At 30.9% G+C, this 24267-nt stretch overlaps 1 pseudogene; it reads left to right on the top strand.

Annotated features, from left to right (window-relative positions):
- The first annotated feature begins 471 nt into the window (after positions 1 to 471).
- Positions 472 to 2072, top strand: LOC105779103 (leucine-rich repeat extensin-like protein 4; annotated as a pseudogene).
- The last annotated feature ends 22195 nt before the right edge of the window (positions 2073 to 24267 follow it).

The raw sequence follows: 24267 nt of genomic DNA, 5'->3' as shown, positions 1-24267 counted from the left end.
CTACCTCTATACCCTTAAAAATTATTGGCTTTATGTAATATTTATTTTAAAAATAAATTTATTTATATTTATTTTAAACTTTTCAATATTGTTATTTTACATAAGTGATAATGTGACATCTTATTATTAACGATGGTGCATGATACTTATGCATAAACAAAGCATCAAATATTCTTCCAAAACCAAATTTATAATTCTTCAAAAAATTAAATCTATAATAATATATAGGCATAATTTTTTAAATACCCTCAAGATTTTGAGGTTTTGGGTTTGAATTTTTCTTTTTTTTTAATTGACACTTTCAATATTATAATTTTTTCAAACATCATCTCAATTTTAATAATAAACATGAGTTGAGCATTAGCATAGGTCAACGAAATAGGCATGACACAACCACCATGTTATAAATGATATCATCTATAAAAAAATTGTTAAACTTTTTTTTTTTTTTTCATTTTGTTTCATCTTCTTTCTTCTTCTCTTTTTCTCTCTTCCCTCTAGCTGCTGTTATAGTAAAATCAAAGAAAAACACAAGTTGATCCGCAAATGAAAATGCTAAAAAAGGAAATAAAAAGAATTATGTGGCGGTGACAGCACATGTTTCTTTTAGTTTCAGTTTTTGTAGCCTCATGTACATGCGATGAGCATTGTGTTTCCAGCCATGGCGGACTTACCGACAAGGAAGTGTCGTACAGAAAGCAACGACAGCTGCTTTATTACAGAGATGAGTTCGGTGCAGAGGGGAGAACGTCACCGTCGACCCGTCATTGGTTTTTGAAAACCCGAGGTTGTGAAACGCTTACATGGCTTTACAAGCTTGGGAAAAAGCGATTCTTTCCGACCCGTTTAATCTCACTGCCGATTGGGTTGGATCCTCTGTGTGTGACTATACTGGTGTTACTGTGCTCCAGCGCTTGATAACAAGAGAATCAGAACCGTCGCCGGTATTGATTTAAACCATGGAGATATCGTCGGATGCTTGCCGGAGGAGCTTGGGCTACTCACCGATCTGGCATTGTTTCATATAAACTCGAACCGGTTTTGTGGTACGGTTCCACATAAGTTTATAAAGTTGAAGCTGATGTTGGAGTTGGATCTTAGCAACAATTGGTTCACTGGTAAGTTCCTTGAAGTGATTCTTAAGCTTCCTTTACTTAAATTTTTGGATTTGAGGTTTAATGAATTTGAAGGAACTATACCCAAAGAGCTTTTTGATAAAGATTTGGAGGTTATTTTTATTAATCATAACCGGTTTAGATTTAATCTACCGGATAATTTTGGTAACTCACATGTTTCTGTTATTGCTTTAGCTAATAACAAGTTTCACGGTTGTATGCCGGCGAGTCTTGGGAACACGACGGGTCTTGAAGAGATTATTTTAATGAACAATGGATTTCGATCTTGTTTGCCGGAGCAATTTGGGGGGTTGAAAATTTTGACTGTTTTTTATGTTAGCGTTAATCGGTTATTGGGTACTTTGCCGGAGCAAATTGGGGGAATGGTTTTTAGCGTCGTTTTTTTAGGCCTTTAGCGGCGCTTTTTAACGCCACTAAAGCCATTTGCGGCGCTTGAAGAAGCACCACAAAAAATGCCGCTAACGACAACGTCTCTAACTTTTGCGGCGCTTACAGAAAAAAACGCCGCTAAAGATCATGTTCTTTAGCAGCGCTTATGAAAAAACGCCGCTAAAGATCATGTTCTTTAGCGGCGCTTTGGAAGAAAATGCCGCTAAAAGTAATGTTCTATAGCGGCGCTTGTTCAAAAATGCCGCTAATAGTAGTGTTCTTTAGCGGCGCTTATTTCACAAATGCTACTATTTGATATGACTTTTAGCGGCGCTTTTTTAAAAAACGCCACTAATTTTGGGATTTTTTTAAAATAAAATTTCCTGTTTTTTCAGCCCTCCTGCAACAACAAATCAAAAGCAACCAGATCTAAACTAACCAAAAACAATAAATTTATATAATATAATGACTAAAATAATATTAATTGATATAAATAAAAGTGAATTCATACTTTTCTTTACAAAAACGTTAAAAGTTAAAATAATAAAAATATTTATGCAATATACACTATGATGGGAAGTTATGATCTTTGAAACATCTTCATCATAGTCTGAAGTCATTGTTGAAGTTCGTCGTACTTTTTGCTCTGCTCTGCTTCTCTCGATGTCGCATCTTTTTGAAGTCGTAGCTGTAGTTCTTCATATTTCTTTTGAACCTCTGCTTCTATCGCTGCTTCTCTCACTGCGGCCTCTGCTTCTCTCGCTGTAGCCTTTGCTTCTCTCGCTGTAGCCTCTGCTTCCCTCGCTACCGCCTCTGCTTTAAGTTGTTGCTGAAGTTCTTCATATTTCCTTTGAACCTCAAATGTGGTCGCTTGCATCTGAGCCATCTGGTCTTTTAACCTCTGAACTTCAGCTTGAGATTGACTCCCCGAAGCCATGTATTGGTGCGAGCTGGATCCAAAATATTGGGTTGGGCTGATAAAAGATCCTAAGGAACAAGCACTGCTGGCCAAGTACTGTACGCAGTGCTCATGATCTTGAAAGGATTAAATCTATCAAATGCTAGCCCAAGCCTCACACTCCTAGGATCGCTTGCAAAGCCTGGAAATTTATTGTCAAATGATTTCCAAGCTAAAGAATCTGCCGGATGCCTTAGTAATCCATCATGGGTTCGTCCATCATGGTGCCACGTCATTGACTCCGCTGTCTTGGACGACATGAATAGCCTTTGAAGCCTTGGTATCAGGGGAAAATACCGTAAAATCTTGACTGGCTTCTTTCTCGACTGTACACCGTTTTCATCGTCCTTCCCATCTTCTGTGTTTCTACTAATCCATCGGGATTGGCCGCATACATGACAGCACTGTTGGTCATTTCTATCGCCCCAATACAACATACTGTCATTTGGGCAACTATGGATTTTGTTGTACCCAAGGCCTAAATCTTTTATCATTTTCTTCATATATTTGCATGACTGAGGGATTTTTGCAAACGGAAACATTTCTCTTAAAAACTCTAACAGCATTGTCAATGAGTTTCCGGTCCACCCTCCCAAACATTTTAACTGAAAAAGACGAACAGAGAAAGACATTTTTGAAAATTTTGATCCTTCATACAGTTCTTCGTTCATGTCATTAAGTAGCGCATAGAACTTCGCCGCTTCTTCATTCGGCTCTTCATGAGGTACACTACTTCCCGGTTCGGTAAAAGCATTTCTCCCAATATTACAATCATCAGAAGCTACAAAGTCCGCTGGGAACGACTGGACACCATGATTGTGCATATTAAATGCATCCCGCAACATACCTTCCATGTCATCCCCTCTATCAGACTGATGGTAAGCAGGACCAAAGTAAGATACATCCATCGTTGAAGAGGAAGTACAAGGCGGGCATTCTCCATGAAATAACCATTGTTTATAACCCCGAACAAACCCATCAACAATTAGATGCTCGTATACAACCTCACGACAATGCCAATTTATGTTGACACACTTCTTACACGGGCAAAGAATCATGTTCTCCTGGCTTGCATATTGAAATGCAAAATTTAGAAAATACTGTACTCCATTTCGATAACCGTTGCTAACCCTTGACAAATTCATCCAAGACCGGTCCATTTCTTAATTCTTGAAGTCTGACGTTGAGAATAATTTGCACGGGTAAGTTAAAACGCCAGTTATAACCATAAATGAATTACAGAAATTTGTGATATGATATATTTTTATGTATTATGTAAGTTATGTATTATGTATTATGTAAGTACTGTAAGTAATGTAAGTTATGTAAGTTATTTAATTTATGTAGGTTATGTAAGTTATTTAATTTATGTAGGTTATGTAAGTTATTTAATTTATGCAAGTTTATGTAAGTTATGTAAGTTATTTAATTTATGTAGGTTATGTAAGTTACTTAATTTATGTAAGTTATGTGTTATTTAATTTATGTAGGTTATGTAAGTTATGTAAGTTATTTAATTTATGTAGGTTATGTAAGTTATTTAATTTATGTAGGTTATGTAAGTTATGTAAGTTATGTAAGTTATTTAATTTATGTAGGTTATGTAAGTTATTTATTTTATGCAGTTATGTAAGTTATGTAATTTATGCAAGTTTATGTAAGTTATGTAAGTTACTTAATTTATGTAAGTTATGTAAGTTATTTAATTTTTGTAGGTTATGTAAGTTATTTAATTTATGTAGGTTATGTAAGTTATGTAAGTTATGTGTTATTTAATTTATGTAGGTTATGTAAGTTATTTATTTTATGCAAGTTATGTAAGTTATGTAATTTATGCAAGTTTATGTAAGTTATGTAAGTTACTTAATTTATGTAAGTTATGTAAGTTATTTAATTTATGTAAGTTATGTAAGTTATTTAATTTATGCAAGTTATGTAAGTTGTTTAATTTATGTAAGTTATGTAAGTTATGTAATTTATGCAAGTTTATGTAAGTTATGTAAGTTACTTAATTTATGTAAGTTATGTAAGTTATTTAATTTATGTAAGTTATGTAAGTTATTTAATTTACTTAATTTATGTAAGTTATTTAATTTATGTAGGTTATGTAAGTTATTTAATTTATGTCGGTTATGTAAGTTATGTAAGTTATTTAATTTATGCAAGTTTATGTAAGTTATGTAAGTTTTGTAAGATATGTGAGTTTCTATATATGTTTATATATTGTATGTTAGTTATTATGTTATTATGTTAATATATAAGTTATTTAAGTTATTATGTTATTATATAAAGTATTATGTAATTTATTATGTTATTATATGTAAGTTATGTAAGTTATTTAATTTATGTAAGTTATGCAAGCTTATATAATGATTATGTATTACAACATAAAGTATTATGTAATTTATGTTGTTATTATATATAAGTTATGTAAATTATTATGTAAGTTATGCAAGCTTAAATATAAGTTATGTATTATATAAGTTTTGTAAGATATGTAAGTGGTGTATTATGTAACTTATGTAGAAAACTTATAAACTTAATACACATATATTTTATTTCTCCCAAATTTAGAACACTTATTTAGAAAATGAAGTAAATTTAATACTAATAAATTTTAATACAAATAAATTTAATTAAATTATTTAGAAAACTTATAAATTTAGAAAACTTATATAGATATTAAAAATTAAGTACAATTATTTTGAAAACTTACAAATTTTATAGTAACAAGTTTTAAATATAGGTTATATACCCATACCATATACAAATTATCATTTACAAGTCTTTTTAATTTATAAATGTTACTATTACAAAAATGAAATATAGGTTAAAATGCCCATATTAATATATGTAATATATAAAAAGAATATAAATTTAAATAGTTATGATATAATATTTTTGTCCTATATTTTAATATTTATGATATAGTATTGCAAACCGAAACATATTGCGTTTTTGGCACGATTGATTGCTAGGAAACCATCTTTTGTGTTCAATTTCTAAACATTGCAAACTCTTACCAATTAAGTAAAATATTTCATTTCAAATAAATAAAACCTAACACATGCTCATGATCTTGTGATTTAAGCAAACTGTAAACGGACTGATTTGAATCAGATCACAAACCATAAATCGAAAGTTTAGAAACCGAATTCATAGTTTACAAACCACACAATGAAAGTGGAACCCAACATTATATTTCAACAGACAGTATTAAATTAAAAAATAGTGATAACTTGTAACTGAGAAAAACATATGAAAATAGACAAACTGTTCTGTTAAGTAGTAAAATCATACAAGAAATCAAAGATAGTAGGAAACAAACAAAGAGTATATATATGACCTTAAAAATCATACTAAAAAACAACATGGCTTAATAAAATTCAACTTAAAAATGTAAACTCTTTACCTGGAAATGTAATTGGCTGCACCACATTTAACAGAACAGTTTTATAAACTAATAAATTAAACCCTAAACTAGACATCAAAGTTCCATACTTTGAAAACAGTACCAAATGAGTTCAACACATAAACAGTAACAAAGCATGTGTTCTGTACCTTCAGAATGATGACGAAAACTGAAATTAAAGCAATGAAATGGATTGACCAAAATCTGGAGAAGAAAAAAAAAAGTTAAAATCAGTTCCTAACAAATTAAACCGCAGACAAAAACAGTAATGAACAATAGAAGCAGTACCAAATTGACTGAAAATAACCATGTCAAACAGTACCAAATGAGTTCAACAAATAAACAGTAACAAAGCATGTGTTCTGTACCTTAAGAACGATGAAGAAAACTGAAATTAAAGCAATGAAATGGATTGACCAAAAACTGGAGAAAAAAAACAAAAGTTAAACACAGTTCCTAACACCCTAAACCATTCACAAAAACAGTAATGAACAATAGAAGCAATAACTAACCTTCACGATCGAGGATGAACAAAAATGTCGAAGACACCGAAAATATTGGTTTGACAGAGAACACACCGAAAACCTTGAACCAATAAGAAAGCAAAATCAAAATTAAAAATACGACAATACCCAATCTATAAATACGAAGAATCGGGCATTCGAACCTTAAGATGTTCGTCGACGTTCTCCCTCTTCTTTGCCGCAAATAATGTTAAATGTTTTCAACAAATAGAATGTCGTATGAAGCCTTTTTAATGGTTTTTTTTTTTGCAATAAAGCGAAACGCACAAACATAAAGATGAAAGAGATGAAGAAGATGAAGAAAACGGAGGAGGGGAAATGGGAGATGCTGCGCTGAACTTAGGATTAGGGATTTGAGATGGGAATTGGGGCTGGGTGCGGGGATATACCCCAAAACCGATATCCCCTCAAAACGACGCAGTTTAATCTTAATATATTAGTGGCGCTTAAAAGAAAACGCCACTAACCTAACAGCTTTTTGCGGCACTTTGAGAAAAAATGCCACCGAACCCTATACTCGTCAATGAAACGGCGCCGTTTTCTTCAATTTTTAAATTACAATTTCCGGCGTTTTGGTTCCAAACGCCACTAAATATTCACATTATTTATAAGTATTTTGATTTTTAATACATTTTTAAAATCATAAATGTTATGACATTCTTTTAAATTTAATATATTCTTTTGAATTATACATATTTAATAAATTTATAAATATTCAGTTATACATATTTAATAAATATTCAAATTTATAAATACTCTCAATCTAAATGGTCCACATCAATATTAAAATTGATAAATAAGTTTGCGGCGTTTTATCAGAAAACGCAAGTAAAGGAATATAGTGAAAGCAGAACGAAGCCGTTTTGCAAATTTATTTGCGGCGTTCCTAAAAGAAACGCTGCTAAAGCCTACCTATTGCGGCGTTTTGAGTGAAAACGCCACTAATTATTCAATTTTATTAATATTTTAAATGTCTATATTTATAACTATTTCTTTTTTTAATGGATTTTAAAATTGGATAAATGTTATGACATTATTTTAAATTGATGCATTAATATGAAATTATTAATTTCATTTCAATTAAAATAGTTTAAAATTATGACTCAGATTTAACATATTCTTTTTTTTGTACAAATTTTTAAAAAAATCCATTTTATATATGTAAGTATATATGTATGATTTAAATACTATCAACATTCCAATTTATAAATTATTGACACCATTCCAATAATGTCTTACAATTTTAATTTTATGCTCTAAGTTATGCAAATCTTGATAACGTATGCTACCTCGTACACAATATTAAACTGTTTCATCATACATGATATCGTGCCATGCATATATATATATATATATATTTCCCTAAACCCTGTCGGTTCTGAACCTAATAATGACATAATAAGAAGAAAAGAACATGGTATTCGAATTTTTTTTAACTTCTGTATCAAAATAATAATTAAAAAAACCTTAAAACCGCCACAACATTAAACCCTAAACTATAAATCATACAAACCCTAAATCTGAAACGCAAGAATCAACATCATAACCCATAAATAATTAACGCTAATTCATAAACCATAAACTTGAAGCCCTAAAATATTAAATTTCATTATCTTATAAGCCGTAAATTGCCTAACCTGATATTAACATATAAAATGTAAACTCTAAACCTTGAACACAAATCCCCGAGCTGTAAACCTAAACTCTAAACCCATATCGTCAAAATTGTAATCCTAACATAATAAACATTGTGTAACGAACCCTAAAACCCCAAACCACATACAATTATTTATAAATATTAATCCGGAAATCGCAATATATTATTTCTTTTTTGCGGCGCTTTTTCAAAAAACGCCGCTAATACCACTAGATCCAATCAAAAGCGGCGTCGTTTTATCGTCCTATTGCAGACATATTTGCGGCGTTTTATCAGAAAATGCCAAGAAGGAATATAGTGAAAGCGAGCAAGCCGTTTGAAAATTTATTTTGGCGTTTTTAAAAGAAACGCCGCTAAAGCCTACCTTTTGCGGCGTTTTGAGTTAAAACGCCACTAGTTATTCAATTTTAATAATATTTTATATGTCTATATTTATAACTATTTCTTTTTAGTGGATTTTCAAATTTGATAAATGTTATGACATTATTTTAAATCGATGCATTAATATGAAATTATTAATTTCATTTCAATTAAAATAGTTTAAAATTATGACACGATCTAACATTTTTTTACAAATCTTAAAAAAATAATTCCATTTTATATATGTAAGTATATATGTATTATTTAACTACTATCGGCATTCCAATTTATAAATTATTGACACTATTCCAATAATGTCTTACAATTTTAATTTTATGCTCTAAGTTATACATAAAAAAATTTAGTACCCTTGAGATGTCCGAAATCAATACATTACTAATTATGCGTTGTTTTTACTTTGAATATTATAAATCAATTCAATATCCAATCGATCCCAAATTTTTCAATATTAAACCAAATTTTAAAACTCAAAATATAAATTATAACTTTATAGTCGAAGAAAAAGGCAAATTGCATTTACTCAGGTTTGAAAGGGCGTTTCAACGGAAAGAATGATAAACGACATTGTATCCATTGATTTTAGCAACAATCACCTTAATTATTAATTTTTATGCTGAAATATTGTCTCCTGCAGTTGAAATTTAGTGAAATTGAATTTCATGCGCCTGCTTCTTTTAAACTATGATCAAATAGGAGAATATTAGTGATAGCGCATATATATATTAAACTCGTATAAACCATAAGCCCGAAACGCTAAAACTTTGCATCGTAACCCTTAAAACATTAACGCTAAACCGTATACGATAAAACTTAAATATTAAACCGTAAAACCAAAAATTTTAATTGGCTATTATTGCGGCGTTTTTGCCAAAAACGCCACTAATATCAATACAGAAAACAAAAGTGGCGTCGTTTTAACGAACATTCCACCAAACAAGAAAAGCATCTTGCCGAAATATTTGCGGCGTTTATTTCCAAGCGCCACTAAAGCAATATAATGAAACAAAACGAAGCCGTTTTGGTTAAGATATTTGCGGCGCTTTTTGTAATACGCCGCTAATATTGTTCTTTAGCGGCGTTTTATCGTAAATGCCACTAATTCTAATATACCTCAAAACTAAACGCTGCGTTTTGGTTAAGGTATTTTGCGGCACTTACAAATAAACGCCACTAATGATGTTCTTTTATGGCGTTTTTAATAAGCACCAATCTACCTCAGGACCAAACGGTGCGTTTTGGTTAAGATATTTGCGGCGCTTTTTGTAATACGCAGCTAATACTATTCTTTAGCGGCGTTTTATCGTAAACGCCACTAATTCTAATATACCTCAAAACCAAACGCTGCGTTTTGGTTAAGGTATTTTGCGGCGATTACAAATAAACGCCACTAATGATGTTCTTTTACGGCGTTTTTTAATAAGCGCCACTAACACTAATCTACCTCAAGACCAAACGGTGCATTTTGGTTAAGATATTTGCGGCGCTTTTTGTAATACGCCGCTAATACTGTTCTTTAGCGGCATTTTATCGTAAATGCCACTAATTCTAATATACCTCAAAACCAAACGCTGCGTTTTGGTTAAGGTATTTTGCGGCGCTTACAAATAAACGCCACTAATGATGTTCTTTTACGGCGTTTTTTTAATAACGCCACTAGTTGTTCGGGTTTTTGCGGCGTTTTAGGTTTAGCGCCGCTAATGCTCGATTTTTAGCAGTGTTTGTTCATCAAACGCCACAAAATATGCCGCTAAAAGCCTGTTTTGGTGTAGTGAACTTAATCTCCCTCTTTAAATTTTTTTATGGCTTCGCTCTTGACTGTGTAGTCATAATATATGTATATTAATTAAAAAGATAAACTTAATATGATAAGCAAAAGTGTCATGGAAACTTGTGTACTAAAAGTCGGATTGTCTTTTGTCCCATTCACTTAAAAAAGGACAAATTAGCCCTCGCACATTGGAGAAAAGTACAAATTGACCCTTCCTTTAAAAATTTCATCTATATGTGTTATTAAGTGATAATTTGACTTTTCAGTTTTTTATATAAGTGACCTGAAATTAAAGGATGAGTAGGGTTAGATAAAAGTACCATGGAGCCCCTTATATTATGAGTCCGGTTGCATTTTACTTCCTCTACTCAAAAAATGGGCAAAGTAGTCCTTGTATGTTAGATCAAAGAGTAAATTGATTATTTTGTTTATAATTTTATCAATGCTACCGTTAAATGTTGATGTAGCTGACGAAGGAACCAAACACTAACACGTGGTGTGCTACATGTAACTCATGTTGACGTGAAAATATTTTTTTTTTAAAATAATATTATCATAAAAATAAATAATTTTATTATTATTTAAAAACCACATCTAGGATGAACTAGACAGATAGTTATCCACATTCATTGAATCCTAAACATGGTTTTCCAAAAAATTATAAAAGCATAGAGAATTATTTAAAATTTATTAAGGATATTAAAATTTTTAAATTAATAAAAAATATTAAAACAAACATCCGAATGATACTAGACATACAGTTGTCCAAGCTCAAATAACTTGGGTAACCATTTGTCTAGGTTCATTTTAGAGCAATTTCTTAAATTATTATTAAAAATTAAAAATATAAAATTAATTAAAATTATTTAGAATTATAAGAAATTATAAATAATGATTGATTTTTTCTTTAATTTTAAAATTGTAAAAACTATATATATAGACATTTAGCATATTTAAAGATTTCAAATATATTTATGTACACATATGTATCTTCTAATCAAGTTGATATTTTAGTTAATCAAGTTTATGGATCCTAATTTGTGAATGTCTTATAATTCTTAACAACTTTTAAACAACTTTCTGTTTTTATGTATAATTTTATATTATTATTTAATAATTATTTAAGAAACAACTCCATAATCAACTCCAAGTTTATTATGAACATTGTTTTAATAGTTTTAAAATATTTTAATAATTAAAAATTTAATAATTTTATATTTATTTAAAAAAAGCGTTTAGGATAATTTGGACAATCATTTGTCTAGATTCATTTAAACTTAGATAATGATTTTAAATATTTATTAAAAACTTATATTATTTTTGAGATGTTTTAAAATTTTAAATATTTGCTAATGTGGAAAAATGTATCATATCAATATGAGGTATATGTGGCACTCTACATAGTGCTATTTGATTGCTTTGCCAGCCATGTCATCACTTAAAAGTAGAAATAGATGAAATTTTTAATAGAAAGGTAATTTGCTCTTTGATCTAACGCACGGGGACTAATTTTTTCAATTTTTGAGTAAAGAGGTCAACTCCTAATACGGGGGCATCAGTTGTACTTTTATTAAATCCTACACAGCTTTTAATTCCACTTACATATTCTAAATCATCACTTAATAATATATACAAATTTATAACGAAAGGATCAATTTGCATCTTTTTTTAATGTATAGGAGCTAATTTACCCGTTTTTAATAAAGGGGTAAATTACAGTCCACCTCATAATACACTTAACTCTATGATTCTTTTACTGAGGGAAATGTAGAGATTTCCGATTGGTTAGGCTCAAAGCATTTGATTGATACAGCGAAATAGGAGCGGGGTAGGGCCGGTTCGGGTTTGGAAATATAGAGTTGAGTCAGGTGCGGCGGCGGGCAAAGCACCTGCTCTATGCATTCTTTCTCTAAGCAATAATATGATGATAGAAATGCCAAAGGTTTCACAAGTTTATCGGTTCCTTTCAGAATGTTTATTGTTCTTGTATCGATCTGGATAATTACAGGTTTTTGCGTTGAAGAACCATAATTCTCACAGAGACAGAGCAGTAGCCGCAAAAGCAAGTATTTCATGATATATAAAGCTACAAATTCAATCTGACACACATATTACATCGAAAATAATTATAATTTCACTTCTAGCTAAATGCTTGTGTATGTATGGAAGAGCACTACTTTCACTTCCACTAAACCTGTAAGAAATAGAGGAAATCCCCAGAATGAAGAAAGACTTATAAGCTCAGTGTTTAACACCATCATCCCTTGTTCTTGTAACTCGAATGTAAGCAACAACAACTGCAAAAGCAGCAGTGACAAGTCCAGCAATGATGACACCACCGGCAGCCACAGACTTAGTTGATGAAAGAATATGATGCTTTCCCAACCGTCTGATTTCTGGTGCTTCAGCTTCAACATCTTGAGGACTTTCATCTGGCTCATCTGCTTCTCTAGGAACAACCCAACCTGGCTCATCATCATCCTCTTTATGAACCTTAATCTCAGGTGGTTTGGCCTCAGATCCTCCAGCCATTGCATGCACCAGCAATACCTCCCAAAAAAGCAAGGAAATCAAAACAAGCTTACCCGCAACCATATTTTAAGAAAAGGGTGGTGATGTTGAGGTGTTGGAGTCTTTCTATGTGAGAGACAGGAGTGTTTTTTGCACATAAGGCTAGGGACTGCTATGCTATGATTATTCTATGGTGGTTGCTGAAGCTATATATAGGGCTATAAATGGATAGTTAAGAATTTGGTAAGGTTTTGACTTTTGAAATGGTAACCAACGATGAAAGCTTCCTACTCGGACTTTGGGGTACAGCTGGTGTAATGAATGGGAGGTGGAGTTTGGTATTTGGGAATTGGGAATTGGGAGGGTGCAAGCTTATGACAAACCGGTGTGGTCTTCTATTCGATGGAATTCATGGATTAAAATAGATCGGATTTGCATTAAAATAATTTAAAATTTTAAAAATAATGTTAAATAAATGATAAATATAATAAGTTAAAATTTTAATTTTAATGCAATTCTCAATTCACTTGTGAAGTTTAAAAATTTTATAACCCCGATTTAATCATGTGTATAATATATAATAAATACAAAAACTTAAATATATGAAATATTTTTTAATTCAAGAAATTTTTAAATAAATAATTCCTTTCAAGAATTTAATTAAATTAATTCGACCCGTCAGTCAATAGTTTTATTCATGATAGGGGAAGAGAGACATTAATATAAAATGTTAATTAGGGTTGGTTTGGCTTGGCTGTTGGGGTAGTACTATTTTCAGTTCAATCTAGGCAAGTTAATCGTGACTTTAGTATAAAAACAATTTGAAATCTTTATACACTCCATCCATATAATAAAATATGTAAAATATTTTAAAAATTGGAATCTGTTAAATTAACCATCGATAATGGCAGTAGAACGATCGCAAAACAATAAGAAAATAAAAAAAGAACAAATGAATTTTTACTAAAGTTGAAAAATGAATTACACAAAAGGAGTTTCGATTACATCTACTTAAGGGTTGAAAAACTACGTTCTAATTAAAATCAAATAGAAGAAGAATAGCCCCACTAGTCTCCTTATTTTATCATTATGTTTATTCTTTTAACAAGCAACGAGATACGAGTGAAAGTTACATTTTTCTACAAGGATTGACATTATCGAATGAAAAATAGTATTTTAAATTACTAAAAACAAAAGATGCAAATCAAAACAGTCCATCAAACATGGGTGCTAATGCCTTGCTTTTCACCGACGTCGACCACTGCGACAAATAAAGGCAACTCACATTCATCACCGAAGTAATTGACATTGTTTATATTTGAAAGATAAAGTTTTCAACCTTGGTTTTGTTTAGGTTTACAGCCCACTCTCTTTATAAAATATCAGTTTTAAATCTCATAAAAAAATAACTTTTATACATCTATAAGAATATTTGTAATTTAAAGTATTTTTAAATTTTGTTAAAATTTCAAATTAAAGAATTATAATACATTAATAATGATATTATTAATGAAATTTAAATAATATTTTAATAAAATTTATAAAATATTACCAATAGATTTTTATATAAAATTTAATTATTTTATTGAGATAATATTTAATAAAGAGTGTATTTTATGCGGACAAAAAGAGTGTGTTTTATGGTTTATGTTTATTACTATTCTAGATAAAACCATTTAATTTTATAACAAATTTGACTATTATAATTAGATATAAATCTTAAAAATATATATAAACTTTGGTTTAATGTGTAATTTTATATGTGAATTTTGATTTTGTGTAATTTTATACATGAATTTTTATTTGATCAAATTCTCACAATTTATTAACACAATTATTGATATAACATCATTTTATGCTTATATTATATACATAAATAATTATAAAAAGTAAACTAAACACATCGCACTGCATCCTACCCTCTATTCAAATCCGTATTGTGCCCAAAAAAATAAACGAAGTAATTATGATAATCAAATCACTATTTATTTTAGAAAGATGAGGTTACATATTAAAGAGCAACAAATTGATAATAAATGGTACAAACAAGAGACGAAATCCAATTGACCAAAATAACTGCTTTTGACTTTCAAATGCTACTTCACTTTACACTACCACCATTTTGACTTGGCAAGCAACCAAGACGCGCAATTTTCCTTTACTTTTCCTCTCCACATTTAAGTATAAAATTGGCTAAAATTTGAAATTTAGTATTTTTATTTTTTAAATTTTACAATTAAGGTTGAATTATTAATATTTGTCGTTACTCACTTGGTAACTATGCAATTAAAAGAATATTTAAATTACTGAGATAAAGATTCACATTTACTGTAAATTTGTAAGTTATTATATGCGGAGGAGAGTGAGAATATTTATTTGTTGATTAATAGGAACCATGTTAGTGTAAATTCTTTTTAAATAAATTGCTTTTTGTAATTAAACTTTCAAGTAAAAGGTTTTAATGAGATTGTAATTTAAGTAAATTTATAAGGTAAAATTCGAACTACATAATCAAATTTCTTTATCCATCTTTTATTTTTACACTTCTAATTAGTAAAATGAATTGCAACTAGACTTATAACTGAAAGGCAAAATTCGTCTCAATTAGCTTTTTATTGATGCTTTAGTAAACAGTACAATTAGCACATTTTATGTACTCAAATATGAAAATTGGGATGGATATAGTCAGAACTTTGTGGAAGATGAATATTACATGCAATTCAGTTGGATAAGATGGGTCAGTTAAGGAAGATGATGGCAAAGCAGCTGGGCAGGGGAGAGAGTTATTTCAAGCCCAATTATAATAATAACAACCTATTTGAGGAATTATTTCAAGCGCCCAACCATCCTATTCTCTTTAACCTTTTCTTCTTATTGTTATGTCCCCATTTAACTTAAACTCACTTTGACTTAACAAAATATTAGAAATTCCACTAAAAACAACCTTTCACAACTAGGAAACTAAGTTCAAGACGAAGGTAAACCTAAGGCATCATCCTGCAGAATTCTCCAAAGCAAAGCAGGCGCATGGTGGAAAGTATAAACATTGTATTAGGTTCATAAACATGAATTCAAAAAATAGATTTTATTTGTTATGTAAATTATGAGAATGAAATGCATATATTATAAATTAAATAATTAAAATTGTTTGAGAAAAATATACTTGTTATGGTACTCGTCATCATTGATTCGCTATCCGGTTATTCGATTGGGTCCTGACCCGTAGTCTACATGATTCACACATTGAGTTCGAACACGAGGTATTCACATCCTTTTATGAGACCACTCGATGTGGGTTTGCACCACTATGTAGGCGACCCATATCTAGAAAACATGTGTTAACCCTAGAATAGGGTACATGTTGGCATGCATAGGGGCCTACCTATGACATCCCATCAATGAACAATAATCGTATCATATAAATAGAGAATATAACCCTTTTGAAAGGGATACACACTAAAAACACTCAATAATTTGGTGCGAGGAGAGTGGACAGATTTCTGACCATCAGAAAAACAAAAAACTAAAATACCCCATACAAGAATTTCCCTAGTATTTGACTGACTAGAAAATCTAGGCAACTCAGGCCAAGCAGGTGCTTCCTATTCTTTCGATCTCAATATTCCCTTTGGTTAGGGGCTATCATTTCCCTCTAATCAAGGAGCATTGCCCACAACTATTTGGTTTGCAAGAGCAGCTGAGGTTGATGAAGGAACGTATGACCTAACAAAGTGCTAGGTTTGAACAGCAACAATTGATTCAATAGGAATTACTAAGGCAGAATAAAGAACCGAGAAGAAAGGTACAATTTGACCACTCTGATCTTCAGGACTATGTCACGCCTCTCTAGGAGGAGGATGTGGGAGCACATGCAAAGCCATGGCAGAACGAGATGGATGGTTTGCATAGAGATGTGCAAGAATTGTACCCTGATGTGCAAGACATGGACTGGTTGTTTTGTTTTAACAACCCCTTGTCTCCAAAGGTAGCAGTTGTAAGCCAATCAACCGAGTTTAAAGTCCCAAAAGAGATGTTCGAAGGTAGAAAGGATCCTCGGGCACATCTCATGCAGTATAATGATTATATGAATGTGCCAGGAGCTTCTGATGTAGCAAAATGTAAAGTTTTCTCAAACACTCTTAGAGGAAGTACGAAAGATTTGTATCTGTCTTTGCCAAAGGGCTCCATTCAAAGCTTCTTGCAGTTGGGTTAGATGTTCTTGAAAAGATTTCGAGCCCATAGGATAATAATGAGAATTCCTATAGGTTTGATGTCAGTGAAACAAAGGGATGGAGAATCTTTGCAAGATTATGTAAAATGGTTCCATGCAGCCACGTTAAACATAAAGAACTTGGAGGACGAGTAGGTCATTGATGCTTTTATCATGGGAGTCTAAAATGAGCATATGTAATATTCGTTTACTAATAATAGGCCATATAATTTGTAAAATTTGAATGAGAGGGTGCATAAGTTTTTAGAGGGATGGCAAACAATTTAGGGGTCTTTAGAAATTTCACAACCACCAAGGTCCACCTTCTCAGAGTCTGGGTGTACAAGGTGGGGGATAACAGAGGAACTATTCACAAAATGAATCGTCAAGGGTATTCTAGAGGCTTCAGGGCGAGCACACAATAAGGTATGTTCCTCATGGAAAATTTGAAGTTTATACTCCCTTAAATGTTTTGCTTACCTAGATTTTTAATTAGGTCAAGAGTTCGGTAATTTTTCCAAGCCCTACCTATGTGACGCAGTCAGTCAAGAACCAACTCGAAAGACAAATGTAATTATCACAATGACAGGGGGCACAAGACCGATGATTGTTTCTTTTTGAAAGATGCTATAGAAGAGGCAGTTAGAAATAGTGAGTTAAAATATTTTGTGGCTCAGGATGTTTCACCAACAACACTACACCAAAACAGGAAAGCATTTGCAGCGCTTTCACTAGCGCCGCAAAAATGCCGCTACTGACAATGTCGCTAACTTTTGCGGCGTTTTTAGAAATAAACGCCGCTATAGATCACGACTTTTAGCGGCGCTTTTCCCACTAACGCCGTTATAGATCATGACTTTTAGCGGCGCTTTTTTTATAAACGCCGTTATAAATAATGACTTTTAGCGGTGATTTTTTTATAAACGCCGCTAAAGAACACGACCTTTAGCGGCGTTTTTTTTAAAAAAACACCACTAATTTTGGCAGATTTGTAAACTAAAATTTTCCATATTTTCAACCCTCCTGTAGCATAGAAACCAACCAAAAGCAACAAATCTAAATAATATTTCAAATTCCACGAATGATATATAATATAAATATTACTAAATGAAATATAAATCATATTATTCTTACAATAATGTTAAAAGTTAAAATGATAAATGTAATGACCTAAATTCAAGGTTATCGGAACAGTGGTTTCAGAGCCACAAATCTAATTTAAAGATAAATTTATTTAATATTTTGCATGAATATTGATATGATAGGAAAATCGTATGAAAATATAGATAGAAAAATTTTACCGATTTAGTGGTTAGTTAGAAAAGAAATTATTGAAGAAATTGGATAAAAATAAGGTATCGAGACCTCGATCTTGTAAAAAGCAGTCGTAAATATTTTTATAAGTATTTATGAAATGTTAGTAATATGGTATTAAAATATCGTTAGAAAATTTTAATGTTTGGGTAGTCAATTAAGTGAAAAGGACTAAATTGAAAAAGGTGTAAAAGTTACTAGAAGGATTAAATAGCTCAATTGTTAAATGAGGAGGGACATAAATTGAGAATAAGCCCAAAATGTCCTAAGGGTTTATTCAAGCTGGTTTTTCATAATTTTTTCACCAAGTGAGTTAATCCTTGTCTTTTTCTTGTAATTTTTGTGTTTCTAAGACTTTTACAACTAGGTCCTATTACTAAATTCATTAGTTTTTGATTTTATGAATGAAATTGAAAGCTACTATGAATATGTGCTGGAAGTTTATGATGAAATAGCATGAAATTGAAGCTTTAATTTGTTTGTGAGATGATTTTATTAGGTAATTTCAATAGAAATTTATTTGTAGGACCTAATTGTGAAAAGGTTTGAAATTAAAGTCTAGTGCTAAAATTCTGATTTCCAAAGGTTATAAAATAGTTTAAAGTGATATAATAAAGTGTTAATTGAGAAAAATTAGCTCAATTGAGAGGTTAATTGAGTAGGGATGAAATTATCATTTATTGAAAGCTTAGGGAAAAATGGTAATTAACATCATGCACTAAAACAGTTTTGGACAGCAGCAGTAGTCTAACTTTGAAAAATCACCAAAAAATTTAGAGTTCTAATTAGAGGATGAATAAAATATGACTTTAAATCTTATTGAGTCTAGTTTCTTATAAAAGAAACGGTGTAAGCAATGGAATTGTAAATCATGAGATATAATAGATTTTGTGAGACAAGGTTAGAATGAATTCGGGTTCCACTGTTCTGACTTTGGAAAATTATTAAAAATTGTAAAAAAATTATTATGAGTTATAATTTATATGCTTAGAATCATTAATGAGTATCTTTTCAGAAGAAACAAATAAAAACATCATCTGAATTCTGTACAATGAGATAATTAATTTTTAGTGAAGAGGGGCTGGAACTGTCAAACAGTGAAACAGGGGAAACTTTAAAGAATAAACTGTACTTATTGGCTAAACCAAAAATTCTGAAAATTTTACGGTAAGAAGATATGTGAGTCTAGTTTTGGGAAAAATTAGCGGATCTTAATTTGGAGTTCCGTATCTCATGATATAAATAATTTAGTGACTATGACTCAGTGAGACAGCTTTGAATGCACTATAAATAATAATGGAATTATTGAGAATGTTACATATGAACATGAAATGTATTAGATTAATGATTAAATTTATTTATTTAGATCCAGAAAATTCAAATACAAAGCTAGATCGAGGAAAAGAAAAAGTTCGGGATTAGTAGATTTTTGTTTACGAACAAGTATCGAGGTAAGTTCGTGTAACTTGAATTATATTCTTAAATGCTTGAAATGTTTGTTATTGATGTGAATATGATTTGAATGTTCATTGTATGAAAATTGATGAAACATTGATATATTTGATAAAAAGGGGAAGAAATCCCGGTTGAATAGAAGGAAAATTTGATGGATCTCTGAAAAGGAATTTACGGTAAAAAAGATCTAGCCCGGACGGGTGATCTTATCCTGATATAGCCCTCCCGAAGAATATGTGGAAAATGGATTTAGCCCGGACGGGTAATCCGAATTAGGGTCTGAATTTAGCCTGGACTGGTAATTTAGATCCAAGCTCATTAGAGTGATTGTCATTGCGAGGATTTAGCTTTGGACTGTAATCCCGACAATACTCTATGAGTTTATATTACGGGATTTAGCTCTGACTGTAATCCCATTGTAAGGATGAGGTTCATGAGTGTGCTCTTTGAAATGGAAATATGCGCACATGAATATGAATTGACGGACCCGGATTTGTACACTAAAGTGTACCTCTAAAAATCCATCGAAATTCTGAGAAATTCAACGGGATAAATATGGAAAAATAACAAGGGAATGGAAATCATGGAATTGATGAGCTCATCAATCATGGTATATATTATTGATACATGGAAATTATTGGACTAATTTGAATGTTGAGTTTGTGCATGATAGGGGAATAATGTATTGAATGGGTGTATGAATGTTTATTGCATTGTATTGAAAATATTAGGTAAGTATAATTCTTGTTACATGAACTTACTAAGCACAAAGTGCTTACCCTGTTTCTTTTTCCCCTGTTTTGTATTGTTAAGAGCTCGGAGGTCGAATTCGGTTAGAGACGTATCACACTATCAACCTCAAGATCTCGGTATATAAAGAAACTTTATTTTGGAAATCAATGGCATGTATAAGCTAGTAAAGTAAATGTTAATGCGAAATGAATGTATGGTTAGCCATTGGTATGGCTAACAAATTTTGGTTTTGGTATGTGATGAGGTTATCTTATGAATACGTTAAATCTATCCTAAAAATATGTTGAAATTGATTGGTTGTGTTGGATTGGTCTCGGTTTAAAATTGCAGGGAAGATTAGATATTTATAAAGGGGTTATATTGAGTTCAAAAAAAAAACTTTGGGATTTTGTGAAATTTTTTTTATGGTTTCGATTTAATCTCGGTTTGGTCTCGATGTATGTTTTGGGCTTCGGAGGCCCATCTAAGGGACGTCATGACATGTTTCGATAAATGAATAGTGTTTAACTTGTAATAGGAAAAATTTATTTGGTAAAATTTGGTAATGCCTCATACCCTATTTCGGCGACGAATACGGGTAGGGGGTATTACAATAAAAATATTTATACGATAGTCTAAGATGGCGGATGTTGCGACTGCTGAAACATCTTCATCATATTCTGAAGCTACTACTGGATTTCGTTGTACTTTCTCCTCTGCTCAGCTTCCCTCGCTGCAGCCTCTGCTTCTCTCGCTGCTGTCTTTGTTTCCCTCGCTGCTGCATTAACTTTAAGTTGTAGCTGGAGTTCTTCATATTTTCTTTGAACCTCAGCTTCTCTCGATGCTGCCTCTGCTTCCCTCGCCACTACATCTGCATCATGCTTATTAACAACAACAATCGAATGTCTTTTAGTTTGGTTTGGTTGGGTTGATATTGTTATTATTAACAAATAAAGTGTTTGCCAACGAAGCATTACTTTGGTTGGTATTGTTGTTATAACAACTTAGAGGATATAAATTTAAATGTGTTTAAGTTCGTAATATCATCTGCTTTAGAAATTAAGGATATTTTATATCTATGATTATAAATATTTACAATTAATATTTAGTGAAATTTACTTTAAAAAATAATTTACTTTAAATTCTATTAATAACTATATAATATGCCAAATATGAAATATTTTACATTAATTATCACACTTCTCTTTTATATATATTTATATTTATTCATATTTGATATGATAAGGGTGAATAAAATCATTTAAATTTACTTTTTACAAACTTTTGTTGCACATATGCCATCAAATATAAACCTTACAGATCATCTTCCATTACTTTACTTAAATTTAAGATTTAGTCCCTATAGTTTGATATAGTTTAAATAATTAGTTAGTCCAAATAAGTAACTATTCCAATTAAAATACTTTGGAGAAAAAAGCTGGTCGGTATTTTAATTGGAGTATCTATTAGCTAACAATGTTACGTATTTGACTAACTAATAACATTGTAAAAATAAAGACTAAATTATACCAAATTAAATTACAAAAGTTAAACCTCAAATTACAAACCAGATTACAAACCAAAAATGTGATTTAAGCAAATAAGAAAATGAAATTTAAGCAAACTCTAAATGAAATTTAAGCAAATAAAGAAAACTGAACACATGAGGTACATTTTGTGATTTAAGCAAACTGTAAATGTGATTATGAATGAGATTACAAACCAGTAAATGAAATTTTACAAATCGAATTCATAGTTTACAAACCACAAACCAGATTATGATGAGCAGATCTTAGCCATTTGGGGTTATAGACTTTGGTCTCCAGACAGGTTTGATTTAGCAGAAAAATCATATTAAAAAAAAAGCGGGAGATGATTTTTTTTATCAATTAAAATCCATGGTCTCATGACCTCTTAGCCATTTCGGGTTATGATTTTTTTATTGAAAATCATACTAAAAAAAAACATGGTCTCATAAAAATCCAATTAAAAATCCAATTCATTACCTGGAAATGTAATCGGATGCAAATAACTAAAAACAATACTTTTTTATCAATTAATAAAATAAACCCTAAATTACCGATAAAATTTTCATACTAAAAATAACAAGCAGATGATTTCACCGACACCAACAGAAAAGAAATGAAATCTTAACATTTACTCCAAACCCTAAACCCTAGACACAGATAATGAAAGCAATGAAATGAAATGAAAGCATGAGTTCTGTACCTTTAGGACGATGAAGAAAACCGTTGATGAAAGCAATGAAATGAAATGAACTGATACCCTATACACAAACAACATAACATCAGTTCCTAACCAGTGAAACCATTCCCAATATAAATGAAATGAAAGCATTACAGTACCTTCAGGACGATGAACAAAATTGAAACCATCGAAAACCCTATACACAGATAAGACAATTTTTTTAATTTCAGGAACATCAACAAATAACAAAAAAAAATTAACAAAGACTAGATAACCCAAAGTTTAAATACGCAGAATCGGGAAATCAAACATTAAATACTGATTCCCTAGACGACAGAATCCGAATGTTTGGCGACCTTCTCCGTCTTCTCTATGTGGGTTATGTAAGTTTGCAAGAAACCGAATCTATGAAGCTTTTATTTGTAATTTTGCAAGAAATCGAAACACCCAAACACTGAAACTTTTCAATTGAATAATCGCATGCAAGAAATCGCAGAGAGAAAAAATAATTAGGGATTTCGACAATAAGGGAATTTGGGGCTGGGAGCAACGGGAATATACCCCAAAACTGATATATGTTTAAAATGACGCTGTTTTCTTTTAATACATTTGTGGCGCTTATAAGAAAACACCACAAATTTTACAGCTTTTACGTTTGGAGAAAAAATGCCACTGCCAATTAAATTCGTCAATGAAACGGCGTCGTTTTGTTCAATTTTTAATATATTCTTTGCAGCGTTTATTGACAAATCGCCACTAATATTTACATTTTGCGGCATTTTTGCATGGAAACACCGCTACTTATTCACATTTTAAATATATATGTCTTTATTTATAAGTTTTCTAATTTTTAATAGATTTTTGAATTTGATACATTAATATGGCATTGTTAATTTTATTTCAATAATATTATTTAAAAATATGATATGATTTAAGACATTATTTTTAATTGTTAAAATTTAATAAATTTTATAAATTTAAGACAACAGATAATTTAAATATTATCAACATTTAAATTTATAAATTATTGATATTATTCAAATAATGTATTACAATTTTAAATTTATGCTCTATTTTTAAGTTAATAAACGAATGTAAATAAAACAATATTAATATGTTTCACCATAACATATATATGCCACGAGTCAATAAACTAAGCATTCCTGTCACTTATAACCCTAATGACATAATAAGAAGTAAAAAACAAAAAGTATTTGTAAATTTCTAGGATTTTGTATCAAAAAAGTAATTAAACCCTAAAACCCGTAACATTAAACCTTTAAACCCATAAAATTAAAGCCTAAAGCCTAAACCTTAAACCTTAATTCCAAAACGCCACTTAAGCAATAAAATGAAATAATAAAACGGAGCCGTTTTGCTCAAATTTTTTGCGGCGTTTTACAAGATGCGTCGCAAATTATTTTAAATAATAGTAATTTAATTTTTCCATTTTTAACAAATATTTTAAATTATTTTAAATCCCTGAGCATTAGCGGCGCTTTCTCAAAAACGCCGCTAAAGCCCTGAGCATTAGCGTCGCTACCTCAAAAACACCGCTAAAGCCCTGAGCACTCGCGACGCTTTTTCAAAAACGTCGCTAAATCCCTGAGCACTAGCGACGCTTTCTCAAAA

This window comes from Gossypium raimondii, chromosome 4 (assembly GCF_025698545.1).
Source record: "Gossypium raimondii isolate GPD5lz chromosome 4, ASM2569854v1, whole genome shotgun sequence".
In the NCBI taxonomy this organism is placed as follows: Eukaryota; Viridiplantae; Streptophyta; class Magnoliopsida; order Malvales; family Malvaceae; genus Gossypium; species Gossypium raimondii.
Note: the sequence above shows the minus strand (reverse complement) of the source record. Positions and strands in the feature narration are given on the sequence as shown.